The sequence below is a fragment of the Rhinolophus hipposideros genome (assembly GCF_964194185.1).
Source record: "Rhinolophus hipposideros genome assembly, chromosome: 14".
Classification (NCBI taxonomy): domain Eukaryota; kingdom Metazoa; phylum Chordata; class Mammalia; order Chiroptera; family Rhinolophidae; genus Rhinolophus; species Rhinolophus hipposideros.
In genome coordinates this window covers 60,559,748-60,567,577 of record NC_138060.1, presented here as the reverse complement: position 1 = coordinate 60,567,577, position 7,830 = coordinate 60,559,748, and the positions used below count along the sequence as shown (strand labels likewise).

The following is a 7,830-nucleotide window of genomic DNA, read 5'->3' as shown; positions in this document are numbered from 1 at the left end:
GAGGTAGGTACCATTATTATCCATTTTACAGTTGAGGAAACTGAGATACAGAGAGATTAAATATCTTTCATAAGCTCACATAACTTAAGTATCAGTGCGCCGATTTGTACACAGGGAATCTAGGTCCAGAGTCCAAGTTTAACTACCTCAGTATACTATCTCTAGGTCACCCTAACAGTGACTATGACAGAGGCTGGTGACTGTATTATCTCATTTTTATAAATAAGGGAACTGAAGCTTAACTTCCTAAGGTTACACAGCTAGAAAGCAGCAGAGCCAGACCTCCAACCAGGGCTTTCAACCGAGTCCAGTGTTCTTTCCGGCAATCAGCCTGCTCTAGAGGTTAAATATGTGGCCCTAACACCTGGCTGCCTGATTTAAAGCCACACTCTGCAGATTACTGGGTTTCTGACATTAGGTAAGTTACTAAACTGCTGTGTTTGTTTCCTTGGCTGTAAAATGAGAACGAGGACATCAATACTAACCATATAGGATTGTTGTGACGATGAGTTATTAGGTGTCACATACTTATAAGAGAGCCTGGAACATAGTAAGCACTCAAGAGGTGTAAGCTGTCATTTTTCATTCTGGATCAGCGCTATACAGCAGAAACACAATGTGAACCAAATAGTCATTTTCAGTTTTCTAATGGCCACATTTTAAAAAGCAAAACGAAATATGAAATTAATCTTAAGTACATTTTATTTAACCAAATATATCCAAAACTGTACTCAATTTTGCTTGAGTACAATTATCTAACTTATGATCAATATAAAATTATGAATGATATTTTATATATTTTTGGTATTAAGTCTCGGAAATTTGGTATGTATTCCACATTAAGCACATCTCATCTTGGACCAGCCACGTCACTGGTGACTGGTGGCAGAGCAGCTCTGGAAAGACTCCCCCCAGCCACACCCTAGTCCCCCTACGGTTCCTTCCAGCGACCGGCTGGCGGGCGCTGTAGGCCCCGCCCCGCGCCCCTCCCAGGTGACATCACAGAGCTCACGGGCCCGGCTAGCGGGGAGACCCGGCCCTGGCTTCGTGTTCCTGGCCGCTCGCATCCTCCTCGTTGCAGGCACCCAAGTTCTAAGAGGAAGCGACGTCTGTCACAGAGCAGCTGGGTGGTGGGTCCGCCCGCCCGCCGCTTCTACATTAGCGGCCGGGGGACAGGACTCAGTCCTCCATGCGTACCTCGCCCCCAACGGCCCTCCGCTCGCGCTGCTACCTCGGCAAGGTCGAGGCGGCGGGGCCGGCGCCCATTGGTCCGCCGCGGCCCTCTGCCCACCCCTCGCCGCGTTTATTGGTCGGAGCAGCGGCGCCCGCGGGATAGGCGGCGGCGGCGCCCCTCCCACGCCCCGGCCCTCAAGAGGGCGACGAGGAAGCGGCCGCCTCCCTGCGTCCCGCCCCTCGGGTTCGCTAGCTGGCTCCCGGCTCCTCCCGGCTCCTCCCGGCCCTCTCCAGGCTCCCTCTGGCTCTGGCTCCGGCGCGGCGGCGGCGGGTAAGTGCGGCGGCGGGCGGGGCCCGATCCGAGGGGCGGCCTCCTCACCGTCCCGGGGGCTGCCCGAACCTGGCACCGCGGTCGCCCGGGACCCCTCAGGGGCCGTCTGAGGCGGGGAAGGGCGGTGGCCATCGGCCTGCGGGACGCGGGGATGGCCAGGCAGGGGGCCCGCGGGCGTGATGTTTCGAGTCTTCAAGGAGCAATCTGGGGCCCGCCCGGCCGGGCGGCAGGAGGGGTTCATTCGCGGGGGCCTGGGGCGGCGGGGCCGAAAGGCGTGCCTCGGGCGCGGGGTGGGGCTGAGCCCGACCGGCGTGGGGTCGGCGGCAGTCTGGGTGGGGCTCGGGGACGTGGGAGAACGCAAGGTCGTTCTGTGAGGCGTTTGGGGGTCAGTCGAGGTGGGGCTGAGGGGAGCCTTGGAGGGGGTGTCTAGTCAGGGTTATGGGAGGGGCTGAGGGGCGCTCTGGGGAACCCCGGCCTGACCCGGGCGCTCTCTGCCTGCGCCGGCCCCTGGCACTGTTTGGGGACTAAGCATGTGTCTGGCTGCTGGTGTGCGAAGGTGTCGCAGTTGAGGGTGGGGATGGGGCCAGGGGCCGGGAGGGGCAGTTGGAAACGTTACTCAGAAGCGAGATTGTGATTTAGCACATGGACCAGGTCCCCCGCTCGTGTGTTGTGTGAACTCTTCTTTAGTGAGGTTACCCCGCGGGGGGAATGTTGGGGTTTTGCTTCCATCCAGGAACCTGTAAATTAAGAGCATTGGCTGCTTTGGGGAGGAAGCAGTGGTTACGCTAGGGTTTGTGTTTTAGGACCCAGACTGAGGGTGAAACGTGCTTCTCGGGACGCTTACTATTAGCCAGCTTTCTCCTGGAAACCCCCTTTTTCCTTCCCCTGCGCCGGTCCAGTTACAGTATTGCTCCCCAGGGCCTCTCGATTCCCTCTCGCTGGTTGCATAGCATTGCAGTCTTTCTTGCTCTGTGTGTGTCTCCCGCCCATTTTCCTGCTGCTGCGCTTTTGGCAACCGCTTCGGCTCTTTCCCAGGGATGGTTGTGGCATTGCATCAGGGGATATTTGTGCTTGTGATTTGCTCACTCAGCCCAGGAAGGGGGAGAAGAGTGCGCTGCAGAGATGGGGGTGGGGGGTGCTGTCTGCTGGGCTGGGGAGGCAGAGAACTGGGTGTGGTGAGGGAATACAGCTGCTGCCGGCCTATAGGGTAACACTGCCCAGTCATCAGCTGAAAGAGATTGAAAGAGCGGCAGCGGCAGCAGCTATTTTTGTAAATCAGCCCTGAATCCAAGCCGAGCACATGGATTTAGAGTGAACAGTTGTCACGCTCTCACTATTACAGGCTGGGTGTTTGGTAGACAACATTCGAGTTGCTAAGCAAGAGACTCCATTCGTACAGTGCAGCAGGTACTTGACTTGGAACTTTTAAACTTTGCTCTTAGCTCTGTAGAGCAGGGCCTCTCTCTTCAGGGGTTGTGTTTACTTTGATGTTTGATGGTCCCGACTCCTTCTTTTCAAATAAAATGTTTTAACCTCCATTATACTCTTCTTTTCAAATTTAGCTGGAAAATAATAATATAGCTATCCCTTTTTGAGCACTTGCCATCTTCCAAGTACTAGTTGTCTGTATTTACTTACAGATGTGGAAATTGAGACTGACAGGACTTAGAGGTCACTCAGATAGTTAAGTAGCAGAAGTGGCATCCACACCAAGGTGTCTCTGACCCTATGCTGTAATTCAGACACTGGAAAGTTTTGGTTCACCCAGGAGTGATCAAGCTCTTGAGAATTTGTTCATGTAAAGTAACACCCCTCCCTCAGAGACTGATAAACCAGATACCAATTTTATTGACATTGAAAGTATTAAGTGCCATGTACACAACTGGAATTAATTATTCACTGGCTAGGCTCCTTTGTTTCTGGGCACCTTTGAAGAGTAATGATCAGTAATTTGTAGAATGTTCCTGAATTTGGGTTTTCTGATGTTTTCTCATGATTAGCCTGAGGTTCTACATTTTAGGGAAGAACACTGTAGAGATGTTATGTCCTTGACACATCGTATCTCATATCAGGGAATACATGATATCAACATATCTTATTACTGGTGTTAACTTGATTTAAGGTAGTGTCTGCCTGGTTTCATTAAAGTGACTTTTTCTGTTTCCTTATTTTGTTAGAAGCTAGAAATGAGTCACCAAGTCAAGCCCACACTCCAGGGGAAGAGAATTAAGCTTCACTTGAAGGGACAAATATCAAAGAATTTGTGAGCGTTGTTAAAATCAACCATAATAATTAATTTATATATATATATATGTATATATATATATTTACATATATATATATTATACTTTGGGGGAGAGTCTTTGAGGGTATACAAAGATCTGATTTTTCCTTCAAGTCTGCCATCCACTAACTTTAGCATTCATTAGTGAAACTTGTCTGTAGCAACAATTACTACTGTGTTATTTTAGTGATGATGTTTTAATTCCCTCATTCCTCCTCCATTTGTTATTTGGAATCCTTCTTCAAGGAAGATTTGTACCTTCCCTCCATTATTTATTCAGTCATTTATATTAGTATGGATTCCTGAATATTTTTTCCTTTGGGTTGTAATTCAATACTATATAATTTGTTGCTCAAATTTTTCCAGCTTTGGTCAGTTGGCACTGATGTTCTTTTGACATGTCCTTTTTTTGGGGTGGGAGGGAGCTCTTTTACTTTCTGGTGCTACAAGATGCTTGTCTCATATTGTATTTTCCCTACCCTAGCCCTAGAATCATCCGTTTCTGCAAGGAGCCCTGGTTTCTTTTATTGGGGAAAAATATTTAGAAAACAAGATCTGGTTTCTGAATGAACTGGGTGTACCCATTGCTGCTGGGGTTTGCTGCTTCTAGATCCTCTTAGGGAACAGAGCTAGGAGATACACGTATGTATACCAAGGTATACACACATGTCTATGTTTATTTCAGTATCTGTCTGTATATAAAAATAAACATGAGTTCATACTGGTCTCTGTGACTCTAATCCAGCACCACGGTTCATTCTAGCATTCTTCTCCTTGCTTATTAGTAACTTCTTTCTCTGACAGTGAGAAATATGACTCTTGTTATTTATAATAGATTTACTTAGCTGTTCAACCCTAGTATATGTGTAAAAAGTGGGAGAATGTAGTTTCATTTGCCACATAAATTTCCAAAGCATTTTGGGGATTAGTTGTTAACTAATTTAAATTATACATCTATAACGTTGGTGTTTTCAATTACTATTTTTCACCTCAAGTGGAGAGGTGAAATCACTTGCTCCTGACCAAACAGGAAGTGACTGTAGCTGGAAGTGACCTATTCTCACTCCCAGTGCTATGCTTGATCTCAAGCAAAGCAGCCTCTTCATATCAAATATCATGACTAAAAAGTCAAACTGTCTCTTCTCGGTGGGATTGCTTGTTTTAATAAAGAAGTTCCTGGTTTTTAGATTTTTTTTTTAAACTTTGGCGGTGTTGTGAGCAAGAATAATTCCTTTTCTGGACTTCTTTCTTGTAGAATCAGAATTGGGAGAGATCTTAGAGATAATTTAGTACATTTTTTCACACAATGCAGTGATTACTCCAGCCCTCTATGCAAGTTTCCCCAAGATAGGGACTTCACAGCTGGTGGCTGTTAATTCCAGGTTTGCGAATTTGTCATTTTAGGAACACTTCCCTGATAATGATCTCGTACCTGCCTCCCTGCAGCTTTGTTCACTGGTTCTAATTTTGGTGTCTACAATTAATCTCCACTCCACAGCCATTCAATGGCAGTTTTCTCTCCCAACTAAGGTTTTTCTTTTCCAGACTAAACAGTTCTTTTCTCCCAGCTACCTCTTGTAAAATGTGCTTTCCAAACCTTTTACCGTGTTTCCCCGAAAAGAAGACCTAGCTGGACAATCAGCTCTAATGCGTCCTTTGGAGCAAAAATTAATATAAGACCCGGTCTTATTTTATATTATGTTAGATAAGACTCGGTCTTATATTATAATGAAATAAGACCGGGTCTTATATTAATTTTTGCTCTAAAAGATGCATTGAAGCTGATTGTCTGGCTAGGTCTTATTTTCGGGGAAACAGTACTATGTGGGGCATCATCCTGGAGACATGGTACAATTTGTCAGATATGGTCTGATTCAGATACTGTATTAGGTCCTGGAAGTGAAATGATTAGGAATTTAAATGACGCCTTCCCTTGGGGAGCTTACCACTTAGTCAGTTTTTATCAGTGCTGCTTTAGAATATTTTAGGTTCTTTTTCTTTCAATATCCACTTTTCAGTGTTAGTTTATATTTGTCCTGTATAAGCTCACCTCTATGTGTTTTCTCTAGAAATGCCATTAACCCAAGTCTTTTTTTTTTTGTTTCTTGAAATCTGACTTATTTACTCTTTTTTTTTTTTTGACATTTTAAGCCTTTTATTATAAAAAATTTCAATACAAAAGTAGAGAGAATAAAGAATCTCCACTCAGGTTCAGTGATCAACTCATGGATAATCTTGTTCAATCTATAGCCTTCTGTTGCCCTTATTTCTTAGGAGCAAATCCCAGACTTCATATGGTTTCACCTATAAATATTTCACTGTATATTTCTAAAACATAGGGACTTTTTATTTCTTTTGTTAAAAGTACTTAATGATTATTTTTTATTCAATTTCAGGCGTACTGAAGAACACGGTGATCAGACATTTACATAACTCACAAAGTGATCACCCCAACAAGTCTACTACTCACCCAATACTGTACATAGTTATTAGAACATTATTGACTATATTCCTCATGCTGCACTACACATCCCTATGACTATTTTTTAAAATTATAGTTGACATTCAATATTAGTTTATGTTCGTCTCAGGTGTATAGCGTAGTGGTTAGACATTTACATAACTTGTGAAGTGATTTCCCCCCAATAAGTCTATTATCCATCTGACACCATATATAGCTTTTACAATACTATTGACTGTATTCCCCATACTGTAATTTGTATCCCTGTGACTCTGCAGTAACTATTAATTTGTGCTTTTTCATTCCTTCACCTTATCCAGCCTCCCCCGCCAACCTTCCTCCTATCTAGTGACCATTAGTTTGTTTTCTGTGTCTGTGGGTCTGTTTCTGTTTTGTTTGTTCGTTTATTTTGTTCTTTAGATTCCACATATAAGAGAGATCATGTGATATTTGTCTTTCTTAGTCTGAGTCTTATTTCACTAAGCATAGTAACCTCTAGGTCCATCCATGTTGTCGCAAGATCTTTGTCTTTGATTGGTTGGCTTTGTGATCCTGTGTGGGGGACTTTTTTACACTCCTATTTCCTTTCTGTCCATTAGTCCAAAGGGGACTTTTGGAATCCTGATTCTATTACCTTGGCTATCCTTACCACGTCTGTAACTTTGATATATATTTTTGTGGTATGTTTTTTCTATGTTTTTACTTGAGTGGTTAAGAAAATATTCACCTAGAGAGTGCCAAGATCAGATCTTAGTAGTATGCAATTAGAAACAAAACTTTATGCTTTATTTTCTCCTTTTTTATGACTTTAGTATTTCCAAGAGATTTTGGATCTGATTTTCAGCTATAGTTTGTGTGCAAAATTGTAATTAAAATATTTTACCTCTTACAACTCTGAAGGCACAGCTAGTTTTTTTTCTAGTGGTACTTATTGATTATTGATTGAAGTTAGGTTATATGATTCTTTATTATGACTAAGTATAGGTTCTGACTTAGAAATGATTCACACATAAAATAGTCTGGCATCTATCCCATTATTCCACCCCACCCCCACCCCCACCACACACACATTGAGACTGCTATGGAAAAACTTAAAGCTTTTAGAGAAGATTTATGTTCTAAAGAAGAAAAAAATAAACTAATTTAGGGGACATTGTGGATAGGTGGTGAGTGGGAGTGGAGGAAAAAGACTCTTAAGAAAAAGGTTGCTTCCTGTGGTGACTCCTCTGTGAGCTCTATTTTTGTTAAACTGTCTGAAATTCTCAATCATATTTATTTGGGTTAATCCATTATCTCTTAGGAATAGAAATACACTGGGAGGATTTAAGAGATGCTGTCGTTTGCTTATAGGTAGAACATATTTTTATTGAAGTAAATTTTATTGGGGGTGAGTGTTCCTTTGGTACAGGTAAAGTGATTTGACAGGTAAGTGATAGATTCTGAGTTTAGGGTGGACAGGAGAGGGGAGGGAGCAGGGAATACGGCAGACTTACAGACTAACTTCCCCTCGGATCAGCTCAGATGTCACATTTAGAAAGGCTTGCTGACCACTTTCTACCCTAGTCTTGGTGAAGTAGTACT

At 43.9% G+C, this 7,830-nt stretch overlaps 1 protein-coding gene across 22 annotated transcripts in view; it reads left to right on the top strand.

Moving 5' to 3' along the window:
* The first annotated feature begins 997 nt into the window (after nucleotides 1-997).
* The window catches only part of MAP4 (microtubule associated protein 4), a 149,245-nt gene continuing 142,412 nt past the window's right edge, over nucleotides 998-7,830 (top strand). For all 22 annotated transcript variants that reach the window (XM_081072521.1, XM_081072520.1, XM_081072519.1 and 19 more), the window contains exon 1: nucleotides 998-1,504. The gene's annotated coding sequence lies outside the window, so the exon portion shown is untranslated. The remainder of the gene's footprint in view (nucleotides 1,505-7,830) is intronic.